Source organism: Lissotriton vulgaris, chromosome 12 (genome assembly GCF_964263255.1).
Source record: "Lissotriton vulgaris chromosome 12, aLisVul1.2, whole genome shotgun sequence".
Taxonomy (NCBI): domain Eukaryota; kingdom Metazoa; phylum Chordata; class Amphibia; order Caudata; family Salamandridae; genus Lissotriton; species Lissotriton vulgaris.
The window spans coordinates 444,033,051-444,050,763 of record NC_141700.1 but is presented as its reverse complement, the minus strand read 5'-3'; the positions used below and the strand labels follow the sequence as shown (position 1 = coordinate 444,050,763).

The 17,713-nt window shown below is 30.1% G+C and overlaps 14 non-coding genes across 14 annotated transcripts; all 14 read left to right on the top strand.

Annotated features, from left to right (window-relative positions):
• The first annotated feature begins 2,067 nt into the window (after positions 1–2,067).
• On the top strand, positions 2,068–2,140 carry TRNAT-CGU (transfer RNA threonine (anticodon CGU)). The gene has a single exon. It is a non-coding gene; the product is annotated as a tRNA-Thr (tRNA).
• Positions 2,141–3,086: 946 nt separating this feature from the next.
• Positions 3,087–3,159, top strand: TRNAT-UGU (transfer RNA threonine (anticodon UGU)). The gene has a single exon. It is a non-coding gene; the product is annotated as a tRNA-Thr (tRNA).
• Positions 3,160–4,060: 901 nt separating this feature from the next.
• TRNAT-AGU (transfer RNA threonine (anticodon AGU)) lies at positions 4,061–4,134 on the top strand. Its single transcript has one exon. It is a non-coding gene; the product is annotated as a tRNA-Thr (tRNA).
• Positions 4,135–7,119: 2,985 nt separating this feature from the next.
• TRNAT-AGU (transfer RNA threonine (anticodon AGU)) lies at positions 7,120–7,193 on the top strand. The gene has a single exon. It is a non-coding gene; the product is annotated as a tRNA-Thr (tRNA).
• Positions 7,194–7,629: 436 nt separating this feature from the next.
• Positions 7,630–7,702, top strand: TRNAT-CGU (transfer RNA threonine (anticodon CGU)). Its single transcript has one exon. It is a non-coding gene; the product is annotated as a tRNA-Thr (tRNA).
• Positions 7,703–11,703: 4,001 nt separating this feature from the next.
• On the top strand, positions 11,704–11,776 carry TRNAT-CGU (transfer RNA threonine (anticodon CGU)). The gene has a single exon. It is a non-coding gene; the product is annotated as a tRNA-Thr (tRNA).
• A 433-nt stretch (positions 11,777–12,209) lies between these two features.
• TRNAT-AGU (transfer RNA threonine (anticodon AGU)) lies at positions 12,210–12,283 on the top strand. The gene has a single exon. It is a non-coding gene; the product is annotated as a tRNA-Thr (tRNA).
• Positions 12,284–12,717: 434 nt separating this feature from the next.
• On the top strand, positions 12,718–12,790 carry TRNAT-CGU (transfer RNA threonine (anticodon CGU)). Its single transcript has one exon. It is a non-coding gene; the product is annotated as a tRNA-Thr (tRNA).
• A 435-nt stretch (positions 12,791–13,225) lies between these two features.
• TRNAT-AGU (transfer RNA threonine (anticodon AGU)) lies at positions 13,226–13,299 on the top strand. The gene has a single exon. It is a non-coding gene; the product is annotated as a tRNA-Thr (tRNA).
• Positions 13,300–14,243: 944 nt separating this feature from the next.
• On the top strand, positions 14,244–14,317 carry TRNAT-AGU (transfer RNA threonine (anticodon AGU)). The gene has a single exon. It is a non-coding gene; the product is annotated as a tRNA-Thr (tRNA).
• A 436-nt stretch (positions 14,318–14,753) lies between these two features.
• On the top strand, positions 14,754–14,826 carry TRNAT-CGU (transfer RNA threonine (anticodon CGU)). Its single transcript has one exon. It is a non-coding gene; the product is annotated as a tRNA-Thr (tRNA).
• Positions 14,827–15,771: 945 nt separating this feature from the next.
• On the top strand, positions 15,772–15,844 carry TRNAT-UGU (transfer RNA threonine (anticodon UGU)). Its single transcript has one exon. It is a non-coding gene; the product is annotated as a tRNA-Thr (tRNA).
• A 901-nt stretch (positions 15,845–16,745) lies between these two features.
• On the top strand, positions 16,746–16,819 carry TRNAT-AGU (transfer RNA threonine (anticodon AGU)). The gene has a single exon. It is a non-coding gene; the product is annotated as a tRNA-Thr (tRNA).
• Positions 16,820–17,257: 438 nt separating this feature from the next.
• TRNAT-CGU (transfer RNA threonine (anticodon CGU)) lies at positions 17,258–17,330 on the top strand. Its single transcript has one exon. It is a non-coding gene; the product is annotated as a tRNA-Thr (tRNA).
• Positions 17,331–17,713: the final 383 nt, after the last annotated feature.

The window sequence follows — 17,713 nt, the reverse complement described above, 5'->3', positions numbered from 1 at the left end:
AAATTATGTATGCATTTCTTACTATTAACGTTGGTGCTGTGGCTTAGTGGTTAAAGCGCCTGTCTCGTAATCAGGAAATCCTGAGTTCAAATCTCAACAGCACCTAACTCTTTTCTCCATGCTTTCCGAATAATTTTCATCAAACAAATGTTGAATACAATTTAAGAATAAACATCTGGTTCTATGAACTTTAGAATAAGTTATATTAAAAATGAAATAAAATGCTTGGTATTGTGAAGATTTTTGTAGGAATGCATTGACTGAAATAGGGAAAAGAAAATGACAAAGAACAAGATAGAGGTGAATGATCACTCTATTGTGGAATTCAACAAATCCATTCTTCAGCAAGGAATATTTTAAAATGATATGAATAGGGTAAACTTCAAATTAGAGAGGTGTTTTTGAATAAGTGAAGAGTCTTCATTCATCTTAAGTGTTTGAGTAGAGAAGTGTGTGAACTTAGAAAAGAATATGAAAGTGAAAAAGCAATATTCTCTTGAACACCATATAGAAAAGTGTTTCAAATTTAAGAATCAAGTGGGTGCTGTGGCTTAGCTGGTTAAACCGCCTTTCTAGTAAACAGGAGATCCTGAGTTCAAATCTCAGCAGCGCCTTGCTTTTCTCATTGTAATATATAACAAATCATTTTCATTAGGTCTTATTCCGATACAATTAAAATATAAAAGTCTGATTCATCTTACTGATGTACAGATCATCTTTAACCTTATAAAAACCCAAGTATTTTCAAGATTATAGAATGAATAATGTTATTGCAAAATGAAAAAAATACATATCTATGAGAAAGACGTAGATGATATGTCTACCTAGATTGGAGCAATATTATTACCTTCATGAAAAAAAATTGTAAAGAATTCAAGAAATGAAATTGGGTTTTATAAGAGTACCTGTTTATTAAAACATATTAATACTTGCGTAGTGATTGAGTATGTTTTCCTGTTTAAGATTACAATACATATAAAGAAGAATTTATAGCAGGAAACACATTTTCATCATCAACAATGAATAATTTATGCATTTTTTACTGTTAACGTTGGTGCTGTGGCTTAGTGGTTAAAGTGCCTGTCTCGTAAACAGGAAATCCTGAGTTCAAATCTCAGCAGAACCTAACTGTTTTCTCCATGCTTTCCGAATAATTTACATTAAACAAATGTTGAATACAATTTAAGAATAAACATCTGGTTCTATGAACTTTAGAATAAGTTATCTTAAACATTAAATAAAATGCTTGGTATTGTGAAGATTTTTGTAGGAATGCATTGACTGAAATAGGGAAAAGAAAATGACAAAGAACAAGATAGAGGTGAATGATCACTCTATTGTTGAATTCAACTAATCCATTCTTCAGCAAGGTATATTTTAAAATGATATGAATAGGGTAAACTTCAAATTAGAGAGGTGTTTTTGAATAAGTGAAGAGTCTTCATTCATCTTAAGTGTTTGAGTAGAGAAGTGTGTGAACTTAGAAAAGAATATAAAAGTGAAAAAGCAATATTCTCTTGAACACCATAAAGAAAAGTGTTTCAAAATAAAGAATCAAGTGGGTGCTGTGGCTTAGCTGGTTAAAGCGCCTGTCTACAGGAGATCCTGAGTTCAACTCTCAGCAGTGCCTTGCTTTTCTCATTGTTATATAACAAATCATTTTCATTAGGTCTTATTCCGATACAATTAAAATATAAAAGTCTGATTCATCTTACTGTTGAACAGATCATCTTTAACCTTATAAAAACCCAAGTATTTTCAAGATTATAGAATGAATACTGTTATTGCAAAATGAAAAAAATACATATCTATGAGAAAGACGTAGATGAAATGTCTACCTAGATTGGAGCAATATTATTACCTTCATGAAAAAAAATTGTAAAAAATTCAAGAAATGAAATTGGGTTTTATAGGAGTACCTGTTTATTAAAACATATTAATCCTTGCGTAGTGATTGCGTATCTTTTCGTGTTTAAGATTGCAATACATATAAAGAAGAATTTATAGCAGGAAACACATTTTCATCATTAACAATACATTCTTTATGCATTTCTTACTATTAACGTTGGTGCTGTGGCTTAGTGGTTAAAGCACCTGTCTCGTAAACAGGAAATCCTGAGTTCAATTCTCAGCAGCATTTAACTGTTTTCTCCATGCTTTCCGAATGATTTTCATCAAACAAGTGTTGAATACAATTTAAGTATAAACATCTGGTTCTATGAACTTTAGAATAAGTTATCTTAAAAATTAAATAAAATGCTTGGTATTGTGAAGATTTTTATAGGAATGCATTGACTGAAATAGGGAAAAGAAAATGACAAAGAACAAGATAGAGGTGAATGATCACTCTATTGTTGAATTCAACTAATCCATTCTTCAGCAAGGTATATTTTAAAATGATATGAATAGGGTAAACTTCAAATTAGAGAGGTGTTTTTGAATAAGTGAAGAGTCTTCATTCTTCTTAAGTGTTTGAGTAGAGACGTGTGTGAACTTAGAAAAGAATATGAAAGTGAAAAAGCAATATTCTCTTGAACACCATAAAGAAAAGTGTTTCAAATTTAAGAATCAAGTGGGTGCTGTGGCTTAGCTGGTTAAAGCACCTGTCTAGTAAACAGGAGATCCTGAGTTCATCTCTCAGCAGTGCCTTGCTTTTCTCATTGTTATATAACAAATCATTTTCATTAGGTCTTATTCCGATACAATTAAAATATAAAAGTCTGATTCATCTTACTGTTGAACAGATCACCTTTAACCTTATAAAAACCCAGGTATTTTCAAGATTATAGAATGAATACTGTTATTGCAAAATGAAAAAAGTACATATCTATGAGAAAGACGTAGATGAAATGTCTACCAAGATTGGAGCAATATTATTACCTTCATGAAAAAAAATTGTAAAGAATTCAAGAAATGAAATTGGGTTTTATAAGAGTACCTGTTTATTAAAACATATGAATCCTTGTGAAGAGATTGAGTATCTTTTCGTGTTTAAGATTACAATACATATAAAGAAGAATTTATAGCAGAAAACACATTTTCATCATCAACAATAAATTATTTATGCATTTTTTACTATTACCGTTGGTGCTGTGGCTAAGTGGTTAAAGCTCCTATCTTGTAAACAGGAAATCCTGAGTTCAAATCTCAGCAGCATTTAGCTGTTTTCTTCATGCTTTCCGAATAATTTTCATCAAACAAGTGTTGAATACAATTTAAGTATAAACATCTGGTTCTATGAACTTTAGAATAAGTTATCTTAAAAATTAAATAAAATACTTGGTATTGTGAAGATTTTTGTAGGAATGCATTGATTGAAATAGGGAAAAGAAAATGACAAAGAACAAGATAGAGGTGAATGATCACTCTATTGTTGAATTCAACTAATCCATACTTCAGCAAGGTATATTTTAAAATGATATGAATAGGGTAAACTTCAAATTAGAGAGGTGTTTTTGAACAAGTGAAGAGTCTTCATTCATCTTAAGTTCATGAGTAGAGAAGTGTGTGAACTTAGAAAAGAATATGAAAGTGAAAAAGCATTATTCTCTTGAACACCATAAAGAAAAAGTTTTCAAAATTAAGAATCAAGTGGGTGCTGTGGCTTAGCTGGTTTAAGCGCCTGTCTAGCGCCTGTTCGGCTTTCCGAATAATTTTCATCAAACAAATGTTGAATACAATTTAAGAATAAACATCTGGTTCTATGAACTTTAGAATAAGTTATCTTAAAAATGAAATAAAATGCTTGGTATTGTGAAGATTTTTGTAGGAATGCATTGACTGAAATAGGGAAAAGAAAATGACAAAGAACAAGATAGAGGTGAATGATCACTCTATTGTGGAATTCAACAAATCCATTCTTCAGCAAGGAATGTTTTAAAATGATATGAATAGGGTAAACTTCAAATTAGAGAGGTGTTTTTGAATAAGTGAAGAGTCTTCATTCATCTTAAGTGTTTGAGTAGAGAAGTGTGTGAACTTAGAAAAGAATATGAAAGTGGAAAAGCAATATTCTCTTGAACACCATAAAGAAAAGTGTTTCAAATTCAAGAATCAAGTGGGTGCTGTGGCTTAGCTGGTTAAAGCGCCTGTCTAGTAAACAGGAGATCCTGAGTTGAAATCTCAGCAGCGCCTTGCTTTTCTCATTGTAATATATAACAAATCATTTTCATTAGGTCTTATTCCGATACAATTAAAATATAAAAGTCTGATTCATCTTACTGATGAACAGATCATCTTTAACCTTATAAAAACCCAAGTATTTTCAAGATTATAGAATGAATAATGTTATAGCAAAATGAAAAAAATACATATCTATGAGAAAGACGTAGATGAAATGTCTACCTAGATTGGAGTAATATTATTACCTTCATGAAAAAAAATTGTAAAGAATTCAAGAAATGAAATTGGGTTTTATAAGAGTACCTGTTTATTAAAACATATTAATACTTGCGTAGTGATTGAGTATGTTTTCCTGTTTAAGATTACAATACATATAAAGAAGAATTTATAGCAGGAAACACATTTTCATCATCAACAATGAATAATTTATGCATTTCTTACTATTAACGTTGGTGCTGTGGCTTAGTGGTTAAAGCACCTTTCTCATAAACAGGAAATCCTGAGTTCAAATCTCAGCAGAACCTAACTGTTTTCTCCATGCTTTCCGAATAATTTACATCCAACAAATGTTGAATACAATTTAAGAATAAACATCTGGATCTATGAACTTTAGAATAAGTTATCTTAAACATTAAATAAAATGCTTGGTATTGTGAAGATTTTTGTAGGAATGCATTGACTGAAATAGGGAAAAGAAAATGACAAAGAACAAGATAGAGGTGAATGATCACTCTATTGTTGAATTCAACTAATCCATTCTTCAGCAAGGTATATTTTAAAATGATATGAATAGGGTAAACGTCAAATTAGAGAGGTGTTTTTGAATAAGTGAAGAGTCTTCATTCATCTTAAGTGTTTGAGTAGAGAAGTGTGTGAACTTAGAAAAGAATATGAAAGTGAAAAAGCAATATTCTCTTGAAAACCATAAAGAAAAGTTTTTCAAATTTAAGAATCAAGTGGGTGCTGTGGCTTAGCTGGTTAAAGCACCTGTCTAGTAAACAGGAGATCCTGAGTTCATCTCTCAGCAGTGCCTTGCTTTTCTCATTGTTATATAACAAATCATTTTTATTAGGTCTTATTCCGATACAATTAAAATATAAAAGTCTGATTCATCTTACTGTTGAACAGATCACCTTTAACCTTATAAAAACCCAGGTATTTTCAAGATTATAGAATGAATACTGTTATTGCAAAATGAAAAAAGTACATATCTATGAGAAAGACGTAGATGAAATGTCTACCAAGATTGGAGCAATATTATTACCTTCATGAAAAAAAATTGTAAAGAATTCAAGAAATGAAATTGGGTTTTATAAGAGTACCTGCTTATTAAAAGATATGAATCCTTGTGAAGTGATTGAGTATCTTTTCGTGTTTAAGATTACAATACATATAAAGAAGAATTTATAGCAGAAAACACATTTTCATCATCAACAATAAATTATTTATGCATTTTTTACTATTACCAATGGTGCTGTGGCTAAGTGGTTAAAGCTCCTATCTCGTAAACAGGAAATCCTGAGTTCAAATCTCAGCAGCATTTAACTGTTTTCTTCATGCTTTCCGAATATTTTTCATCAAACAAGTGTTAAATACAATTTAAGTATAAACATCTGGTTCTATGAACTTTAGAATAAGTTATCTTAAAAATTAAATAAAATACTTGGTATTGTGAAGATTTTTGTAGGAATGCATTGATTGAAATAGGGAAAAGAAAATGACAAAGAACAAGATAGAGGTGAATGATCACTCTATTGTTGAATTCAACTAATCCATACTTCAGCAAGGTATATTTTAAAATGATATGAATAGGGTAAACTTCAAATTAGAGAGGTGTTTTTGAATAAGTGAAGAGTCTTCATTCTTCTTAAGTGTTTGAGTAGAGACGTGTGTGAACTTAGAAAAGAATATGAAAGTGAAAAAGCAATATTCTCTTGAACACCATAAAGAAAAAGTTTTCAAAATTAAGAATCAAGTGGGTGCTGTGGCTTAGCTGGTTAAAACGCCTGTCTAGTAAACAGGAGATCCTGAGTTCAACTCTAAGCTGTGCCTTGCTTTTCTCATTGTTATATAACAAATCATTTTCATTAGGTCTTATTCCGATACAATTAAAATATAAAAGTCTGATTCATCTTACTGTTGAACAGATCATCTTAAACCTTATAAAAACACAAGTATTTTCAAGATTATAGAATGAATACTGTTATTGCCAAATAAAAAAAATACATATCTATGAGAAAGACGTAGATGAAATTTCTACCTAGATTTGAGCAATATTAATACCTTCATAATTTTTTTTTTTAAAGAATTCAAGAAATGAAATTGAGTTTTATAAGAGTACCTGTTTATTAAAACATATTAATACTTGCGTAGTGATTGTGTATGTTTTCGTGTTTAAGATTACAATACACATAAAGAAGAATTTATAGCAGGAAACACATTTTCATCATCAACAATAAATTATGTATGCATTTCTTACTATTAACGTTGGTGCTGTGGCTTAGTGGTTAAAGCGCCTGTCTCGTAATTAGGAAATCCTGAGTTCAATTCTCAACAGCACCTAACTCTTTTCTCCATGCTTTCCGAATAATTTTCATCAAACAAATGTTGAATACAATTTAAGAATAAACATCTGGTTCTATGAACTTTAGAATAAGTTATCTTAAAAATTAAATAAAATGCTTGCTATTGTGAAGATTTTTGTAGGAATGCATTGACTGAAATAGGGAAAAGAAAATGACAAAGAACAAGATACAGGTGAATGTTCACTCTATTGTTGAATTCAACTAATCCATTCTTCAGCAAGGTATATTTTAAAATGATATGAATAGGGTAAACTTCAAATTAGAGAGGTGTTTTTGAATAAGTGAAGAGTCTTCATTCATCTTAAGTGTTTGAGTAGAGAAGTGTGTGAACTTAGAAAAGAATATGAAAGTGAAAAAGCAATATTCTCTTGAACACCATAAAGAAAAGTGTTTCAAAATAAAGAATCAAGTGGGTGCTGTGGCTTAGCTGGTTAAAGCGCCTGTCTAGTAAACAGGAGATCATGAGTTCAAATCTCAGCAGCGCCTTGCTTTTCTCATTGTTATATAACAAATCATTTTTATTAGGTCTTATTCCGATACAATTAAAATATAAAAGTCTGATTCATCTTACTGTTGAACAGATCATCTTTAACCTTATAAAAACCCAAGTATTTTCAAGATTATAGAATGAATACTGTTATTGCAAAATGAAAAAAATACATATCTATGAGAAAGACGTAGATGAAATGTCTACCTAGATTGGAGCAATATTATTACCTTCATGAAAAAAAGTGTAAAGAATTCAAGAAATGAAATTGGGTTTTATAAGAGTACCTGTTTATTAAAACATATTAATACTTGCGTAGTGATTGAGTATGTTTTCGTGTTTAAGATTACAATACATATAAAGAAGAATTTATAGCAGGAAACACATTTTCATCATCAACAATAAATTATGTATGCATTTCTTACTATTAATGTTGGTGCTGTGGCTTAGTGGTTAAAGTGCCTGTCTCGTAAACTGGAAATCCTGAGTTCAAATCTCAGCAGCACCTAAATGTTTTCTCCATGCTTTCCGAATAATTTTCATCAAACAAATGTTGAATACAATTTAAGAATAAACATCTGCTTCTATGAACTTTAGAATAAGTTATCTTAAACATTAAATAAAATGCTTGGTATTGTGAAGATTTTTGTAGGAATGCATTGACTGAAATAGGGAAAAGAAAATGACAAAGAACAAGATAGAGGTGAATGATCACTCTATTGTTGAATTCAACTAATCCATTCTTCAGCAAGGTATATTTTAAAATGATATGAATAGGGTAAACGTCAAATTAGAGAGGTGTTTTTGAATAAGTGAAGAGTCTTCATTCATCTTAAGTGTTTGAGTAGAGAAGTGTGTGAACTTAGAAAAGAATATGAAAGTGAAAAAGCAATATTCTCTTGAAAACCATAAAGAAAAGTGTTTCAAATTTAAGAATCAAGTGGGTGCTGTGGCTTAGCTGGTTAAAGCACCTGTCTAGTAAACAGGAGATCCTGAGTTCATCTCTCAGCAGTGCCTTGCTTTTCTCATTGTTATATAACAAATCATTTTCATTAGGTCTTATTCCGATACAATTAAAATATAAAAGTCTGATTCATCTTACTGTTGAACAGATCACCTTTAACCTTATAAAAACCCAGGTATTTTCAAGATTATAGAATGAATACTGTTATTGCAAAATGAAAAAAGTACATATCTATGAGAAAGACGTAGATGAAATGTCTACCAAGATTGGAGCAATATTATTACCTTCATGAAAAAAAATTGTAAAGAATTCAAGAAATGAAATTGGGTTTTATAAGAGTACCTGTTTATTAAAAGATATGAATCCTTGTGAAGGGATTGAGTATCTTTTCGTGTTTAAGATTACAATACATATAAAGAAGAATTTATAGCAGAAAACACATTTTCATCATCAACAATAAATTATTTATGCATTTTTTACTATTACCGTTGGTGCTGTGGCTAAGTGGTTAAAGCTCCTATCTCGTAAACAGGAAATTCTGAGTTCAAATCTCAGCAGCATTTAACTGTTTTCTTCATGCTTTCCGAATATTTTTCATCAAACAAGTGTTGAATACAATTTAAGTATAAACATCTGGTTCTATGAACTTTAGAATAAGTTATCTTAAAAATTAAATAAAATACTTGGTATTGTGAAGATTTTTGTAGGAATGCATTGATTGAAATAGGGAAAAGAAAATGACAAAGAACAAGATAGAGGTGAATGATCACTCTATTGTTGAATTCAACTAATCCATACTTCAGCAAGGTATATTTTAAAATGATATGAATAGGGTAAACTTCAAATTAGAGAGGTGTTTTTGAATAAGTGAAGAGTTTTCATTCATCTTAAGTTTATGAGTAGAGAAGTGTGTGAACTTAGAAAAGAATATGAAAGTGAAAAAGCATTATTCTCTTGAACACCATAAAGAAAAAGTTTTCAAAATTAAGAATCAAGTGGGTGCTGTGGCTTAGCTGGTTAAAACGCCTGTCTAGTAAACAGGAGATCCTGAGTTCAACTCTGAGCTGTGCCTTTCTTTTCTCATTGTTATATAACAAATCATTTTCATTAGGTCTTATTCCGATACAATTAAAATATAAAAGTCTGATTCATCTTACTGTTGAACAGATCATCTTAAACCTTATAAAAACACAAGTATTTTCAAGATTATAGAATGAATACTGTTATTGCAAAATGAAAAAAATACATATCTATGAGAAAGACGTAGATGAAATTTCTACCTAGATTTGAGCAATATTAATACCTTCATGATTTTTTTTTTTAAAGAATTCAAGAAATGAAATTGAGTTTTATAAGAGTACCTGTTTATTAAAACATATTAATACTTGCGTAGTGATTGAGTATGTTTTCGTGTTTAAGATTACAATACATATAAAGAAGAATTTATAGCAGGAAACACATTTTCATCATCAACAATAAATTATGTATGCATTTCTTACTATTAATGTTGGTGCTGTGCCTTAGTGGTTAAAGCGCCTGTCTCGTAATCAGGAAATCCTGAGTTCAAATCTCAACAGCACCTAACTCTTTTCTCCATGCTTTCCGAATAATTTTCATCAAACAAATGTTGAATACAATTTAAGAATAAACATCTGGTTCTATGAACTTTAGAATAAGTTATCTTAAAAATGAAATAAAATGCTTGGTATTGTGAAGATTTTTGTAGGAATGCATTGACTGAAATAGGGAAAAGAAAATGACAAAGAACAAGATAGAGGTGAATGATCACTCTATTGTGGAATTCAACAAATCCATTCTTCAGCAAGGAATATTTTAAAATGATATGAATAGGGTAAACTTCAAATTAGAGAGGTGTTTTTGAATAAGTGAAGAGTCTTCATTCATCTTAAGTGTTTGAGTAGAGAAGTGTGTGAACTTAGAAAAGAATATGAAAGTGAAAAAGCAATATTCTCTTGAACACCATATAGAAAAGTGTTTCAAATTTAAGAATCAAGCGGGTGCTGTGGCTTAGCTGATTAAAGCGCCTTTCTAGTAAACAGGAGATCCTGAGTTCAAATCTCAGCAGCGCCTTGCTTTTCTCATTGTAATATATAACAAATCATTTTCATTAGGTCTTATTCCGATACAATTAAAATATAAAAGTCTGATTCATCTTACTGATGTACAGATCATCTTAAACCTTATAAAAACCCAAATATTTTCAAGATTATAGAATGAATAATGTTATTGCAAAATGAAAAAAATACATATCTATGAGAAAGACGTAGATGATATGTCTACCTAGATTGGAGCAATATTATTACCTTCATGAAAAAAAATTGTAAAGAATTCAAGAAATGAAATTGGGTTTTATAAGAGTACCTGTTTATTAAAACATATTAATACTTGCGTAGTGATTGAGTATGTTTTTCCTGTTTAAGATTACAATACATATAAAGAAGAATTTATAGCAGGAAACACATTTTCATCATCAACAATGAATAATTTATGCATTTCTTACTGTTATTGTTGGTGCTGTGGCTTAGTGGTTAAAGCGCCTGTCTCGTAAACAGGAAATCTTGAGTTCAAATCTCAGCAGAACCTAACTGTTTTCTCCATGCTTTCCGAATAATTTACATTAAACAAATGTTGAATACAATTTAAGAATAAACATCTGGTTCTATGAACTTTAGAATAAGTTATCTTAAACATTAAATAAAATGCTTGGTATTGTGAAGATTTTTGTAGGAATGCATTGACTGAAATAGGGAAAAGAAAATGACAAAGAACAAGATAGAGGTGAATGATCACTCTATTGTTGAATTCAACTAATCCATTCTTCAGCAAGGTATATTTTAAAATGATATGAATAGGGTAAACTTCAAATTAGAGAGGTGTTTTTGAATAAGTGAAGAGTCTTCATTCATCTTAAGTGTTTGAGTAGAGAAGTGTGTGAACTTAGAAAAGAATATGAAAGTGAAAAAGCAATATTCTCTTGAACACCATAAAGAAAAGTGATTCAAAATAAAGAATCAAGTGGGTGCTGTGGCTTAGCTGGTTAAAGCGCCTGTCTACAGGAGATCCTGAGTTCAACTCTCAGCAGTGCCTTGCTTTTCTCATTGTTATATAACAAATCATTTTCATTAGGTCTTATTCCGATACAATTAAAATATAAAAGTCTGATTCATCTTACTGTTGAACAGATCATTTTTAACCTTATAAAAACCCAAGTATTTTCAAGATTATAGAATGAATACTGTTATTGCAAAATGAAAAAAATACATATCTATGAGAAAGACGTAGATGAAATGTCTACCTAGATTGGAGCAATATTATTACCTTCATGAAAAAAAATTGTAAAAAATTCAAGAAATGAAATTGGGTTTTATAGGAGTACCTGTTTATTAAAACATATTAATCCTTGCGTAGTGATTGCGTATCTTTTCGTGTTTAAGATTACAATACATATAAATAAGAATATATAGCAGAAAACACATTTTCATCATTAACAATACATTCTTTATGCATTTTTTACTATTACTGTTGGTGCTGTGGCTTAGTGGTTAAAGCTCCTGTCTCGTAAACAGGAAATCCTGAGTTCAATTCTCAGCAGCATTTAACTGTTTTCTCCATGCTTTCCGAATGATTTTCATCAAACAAGTGTTGAATACAATTTAAGTATAAACATCTGGTTCTATGAACTTTAGAATAAGTTATCTTAAAAATTAAATAAAATGCTTGGTATTGTGAAGATTTTTATAGGAATGCATTGACTGAAATAGGGAAAAGAAAATGACAAAGAACAAGATAGAGGTGAATGATCACTCTTGTTGAATTCAACTAATCCATTCTTCAGCAAGGTATATTTTAAAATGATATGAATAGGGTAAACTTCAAGTTAGAGAGGTGTTTTTGAATAAGTGAAGAGTCTTCATTCATCTTAAGTGTTTGAGTAGAGAAGAGTGTGAACTTAGAAAAGAATATGAAACTGAAAAAGCAATATTCTCTTGAACACCATAAAGAAAAGTGTTTCAAATTTAAGAATCAAGTGGGTGCTGTGGCTTAGCTGGTTAAAGCACCTGTCTAGTAAACAGGAGATCCTGAGTTCAACTCTCAGCAGTGCCTTGCTTTTCTCATTGTTATATAACAAATCATTTTCATTAGGTCTTATTCCGATACAATTAAAATATAAAAGTCTGATTCATCTTACTGTTGAACAGATCATCTTAAACCTTATAAAAACACAAGTATTTTCAAGATTATAGAATGAATACTGTTATTGCAAAATGAAAAAAATACATATCTATGAGAAAGACGTAGATGACATTTCTACCTAGATTTGAGCAATATTAATACCTTCATGATTTTTTTTAAAGAATTCAAGAAATGAAATTGAGTTTTATAAGAGTACCTGTTTATCAAAACATATTAATACTTGCGTAGTGATTGAGTATGTTTTCGTGTTTAAGATTACAATACATATAAAGAAGAATTTATAGCAGGAAACACATTTTCATCATCAACAATAAATTATGTATGCATTTCATTCTATTAACATTGGTGCTGTGGCTTAGTGGTTAAAGCGCCTGTCTCGTAAACAGGAAATCTTGAGTTCAAATCTCAGCAGCACCTAAATGTTTTCTCCATGCTTTCAGAATAATTTTCATCAAACAAATGTTGAATACAATTTAAGAATAAACATCTGGTTCTATGAACTTTAGAATAAGTTATCTTAAAAATTAAATAAAATGCTTGGTATTGTGAAGATTTTTGTAGGAATGCATTGACTGAAATAGGGAAAAGAAAATGACAAAGAACAAGATAGAGGTGAATGTTCACTCTATTGTTGAATTCAACTAATCCATTCTTCAGCAAGGTATATTTTAAAATGATATGAATAGGGTAAACTTCAAATTAGAGAGGTGTTTTTGAATAAGTGAAGAGTCTTCATTCATCTTAAGTGTTTGAGTAGAGAAGTGTGTGAACTTAGAAAAGAATATGAAAGTGAAAATGCAATATTCTCTTGAACACCATAAAGAAAAGTGTTTCAAATTTAAGAATCAAGTGGGTGCTGTGGCTTAGCTGGTTAAAGCGCCTGTCTAGTAAACAGGAGATCCTGAGTTCAAATCTCAGCAGCGCATTGCTTTTCGCATTGTTATATAACAAATCATTTTCATTAGGTCTTATTCCGATACAATTAAAATATAAAAGTCTGATTCATCTTACTGTTGAACAGATCATCTTTAACCTTATAAAAACCCAAGTATTTTCAAGATTATAGAATGAATACTGTTATTGCAAAATGAAAAAAATACATATCTATGAGAAAGACGTAGATGAAATGTCTACCTAGATTGGAGCAATATTATTACCTTCATGAAAAAAATTGTAAAGAATTCAAGAAATTAAATTGGGTTTTATAAGAGTACCAGTTTATTAAAACATATTAATACTTGCGTAGTGATTGAGTATGTTTTCGTGTTTAAGATTACAATACATATAAAGAAGAATTTATAGCAGGAAACACATTTTCATCATCAACAATAAAACATGTATGAATTTCTTACTATTAACGTTGTTGCTGTGGCTTAGTGGTTAAAGCGCCTGTCTTGTAAACAGGAAATCCAGAGTTCAATTCTCAGCAGCATCTAACTGTTTTCTCCATGCTTTCAGAATAATTTTCATCAAACAAATGTTGAATACAATTTAAGAATAAACATCTGGTTCTATGAACTTTAGAATAAGTTATCTTAAAAATTAAATAAAATGCTTGGTATTGTGAAGATTTTTGTAGGAATGCATTGACTGAAATAGGGATAAGAAAATGACAAAGAACAAGATAGAGGTGAATGTTCACTCTATTGTTGAATTCAACTAATCCATTCTTCAGCAAGGTATATTTTAAAATGATATGAATAGGGTAAACTTCAAATTAGAGAGGTGTTTTTGAATAAGTGAAGAGTCTTCATTCATCTTAAGTGTTTGAGTAGAGAAGTGTGTGAACTTAGAAAAGAATATGAAAGTGAAAAAGCAATATTCTCTTGAACACCATAAAGAAAAGTGTTTCAAATTTAAGAATCAAGTGGGTGCTGTGGCTTAGCTGGTTAAAGCGCCTGTCTAGTAAACAGGAGATCCTGAGTTCAAATCTCAGCAGCGCCTTGCTTTTCTCATTGTTATATAACAAATCATTTTCATTAGGTCTTATTCCGATACAATTAAAATATAAAAGTCTGATTCATCTTACTGTTGAACAGATCATCTTTAACCTTATAAAAACCCAAGTATTTTCAAGATTATAGAATGAATACTGTTATTGCAAAATTAAAAAAATACATATCTATCAGAAAGACGTAGATGAAATGTCTACCTAGATTGGAGCAATATTATTACCTTCATGAAAAAAATTGTAAAGAATTCAAGAAATGAAATTGGGTTTTATAAGAGTACCTGTTTATTAAAACATATTAATACTTGCATAGTGATTGAGTATGTTTTCGTGTTTAAGATTACAATACATATAAAGAAGAATTTATAGCAGGAAACACATTTTCATCATCAACAATAAATTATGTATGCATTTCTTACTATTAACGTTGGTGCTGTGGCTTAGTGGTTAAAGCGCCTGTCTCGTAAACAGGAAATCCTGAGTTCAAATCTCAGCAGCACCTAAATGTTTTCTCCATGCTTTCCGAATAATTTTCATCAAACAAATGTTGAATACAATTTAAGAATAAACATCTGGTTCTATGAACTTTAGAATAAGTTATCTTAAACATTAAATAAAATGCTTGGTATTGTGAAGATTTTTGTAGGAATGCATTGACTGAAATAGGGAAAAGAAAATGACAAAGAACAAGATAGAGGTGAATGATCACTCTATTGTTGAATTCAACTAATCCATTCTTCAGCAAGGTATATTTTAAAATGATATGAATAGGGTAAACTTCAAATTAGAGAGGTGTTTTTGAATAAGTGAAGAGTCTTCATTCATCTTAAGTGTTTGAGTAGAGACGTGTGTGAACTTAGAAAAGAATATGAAAGTGAAAAAGCAATATTCTCTTGAAAACCATAAAGAAAAGTGTTTCAAAGTTAAGAATCAAGTGGGTGCTGTGGCTTAGCTGGTTAAAGCACCTGTGTAGTAAACAGGAGATCCTGAGTTCATCTCTCAGCAGTGCCTTGCTTTTCTCATTGTTATATAACAAATCATTTTCATTAGGTCTTATTCCGATACAATTAAAATATAAAAGTCTGATTCATCTTACTGTTGAACAGATCACCTTTAACCTTATAAAAACCCAGGTATTTTCAAGATTATAGAATGAATACTTTTATTGCAAAACGAAAAAAGTACATATCTATGAGAAAGACGTAGATGAAATGTCTACCAAGATTGGAGCAATATTATTACCTTCATGAAAAAAAATTGTAAAGAATTCAAGAAATGAAATTGGGTTTTATAAGAGTACCTGTTTATTAAAACATATGAATCCTTGTGAAGAGATTGAGTATCTTTTCGTGTTTAAGATTACAATACATATAAAGAAGAATTATAGCAGAAAACACATTTTCATCATCACCAATAAATTATTTATGCATTTTTTACTATTACCGTTGGTGCTGTGGCTAAGTGGTTAAAGCTCCTATCTTGTAAACAGGAAATCCTGAGTTCAAATCTCAGCAGCATTTAGCTGTTTTCTTCATGCTTTCCGAATAATTTTCATCAAACAAGTGTTGAATACAATTTAAGTATAAACATCTGGTTCTATGAACTTTAGAATAAGTTATCTTAAAAATTAAATAAAATACTTGGTATTGTGAAGATTTTTTTAGGAATGCATTGATTGAAATAGGGAAAAGAAAATGACAAAGAACAAGATAGAGGTGAATGATCACTCTATTGTTGAATTCAACTAATCCATACTTCAGCAAGGTATATTTTAAAATGATATGAATAGGGTAAACTTCAAATTAGAGAGGTGTTTTTGAACAAGTGAAGAGTCTTCATTCATCTTAAGTTTATGAGTAGAGAAGTGTGTGAACTTAGAAAAGAATATGAAAGTGAAAAAGCATTATTCTCTTGAACACCATAAAGAAAAAGTTTTCAAAATTAAGAATCAAGTGGGTGCTGTGGCTTAGCTGGTTTAAGCGCCTGTCTAGCGCCTGTTCGGCTTTCCGAATAATTTTCATCAAACAAATGTTGAATACAATTTAAGAATAAACATCTGGTTCTGTGAACTTTAGAATAAGTTATCTTAAAAATGAAATAAAATGCTTGGTATTGTGAAGATTTTTGTAGGAATGCATTGACTGAAATAGGGAAAAGAAAATGACAAAGAACAAGATAGAGGTGAATGATCACTCTATTGTGGAATTCAACAAATCCATTCTTCAGCAAGGAATATTTTAAAATGATATGAATAGGGTAAACTTCAAATTAGAGAGGTGTTTTTGAATAAGTGAAGAGTCTTCATTCATCTTAAGTGTTTGAGTAGAGAAGTGTGTGAACTTAGAAAAGAATATGAAAGTGAAAAAGCAATATTCTCTTGAACACCATAAAGAAAAGTGTTTCAAATTCAAGAATCAAGTGGGTGCTGTGGCTTAGCTGGTTAAAGCGCCTGTCTAGTAAACAGGAGATCCTGAGTTGAAATCTCAGCAGCGCCTTGCTTTTCTCATTGTAATATATAACAAATCATTTTCATTAGGTCTTATTCCGATACAATTAAAATATAAAAGTCTGATTCATCTTACTGATGAACAGATCATCTTTAACCTTATAAAAACCCAAGTATTTTCAAGATTATAGAATGAATAATGTTATAGCAAAATGAAAAAAATACATATCTATGAGAAAGACGTAGATGAAATGTCTACCTAGATTGGAGTAATATTATTACCTTCATCAAAAAAATTGTAAAGAATTCAAGAAATGAAATTGGGTTTTATAAGAGTACCTGTTTATTAAAACATATTAATTCTTGCGTAGTGATTGAGTATGTTTTCGTGTTTAAGATTACTATACATATAAAGAAGAATTTATAGCAGGAAACACATTTTCATCATCAACAATAAATTATGTATGCATTTCTTACTATTAACGTTGGTGCTGTGGCTTAGTGGTTAAAGCGCCTGTCTCGTAAACAGGAAATCCTGAGTTCAAATCTCAGCAGCACCTAAATGTTTTCTCCATGCTTTCCGAATAATTTTCATCAAACAAATGTTGAATACAATTTAAGAATAAACATCTGGTTCTATGAACTTTAGAATAAGTTATCTTAAACATTAAATAAAATGCTTGGTATTGTGAAGATTTTTGTAGGAATGCATTGACTGAAATAGGGAAAAGAAAATGACAAAGAACAAGATAGAGGTGAATGATCACTCTATTGTTGAATTCAACTAATCCATTCTTCAGCAAGGTATATTTTAAAATGATATGAATAGGGTAAACTTCAAATTAGAGAGGTGTTTTTGAATAAGTGAAGAGTCTTCATTCATCTTAAGTGTTTAAGTAGAGACGTGTGTGAACTTAGAAAAGAATATGAAAGTGAAAAAGCA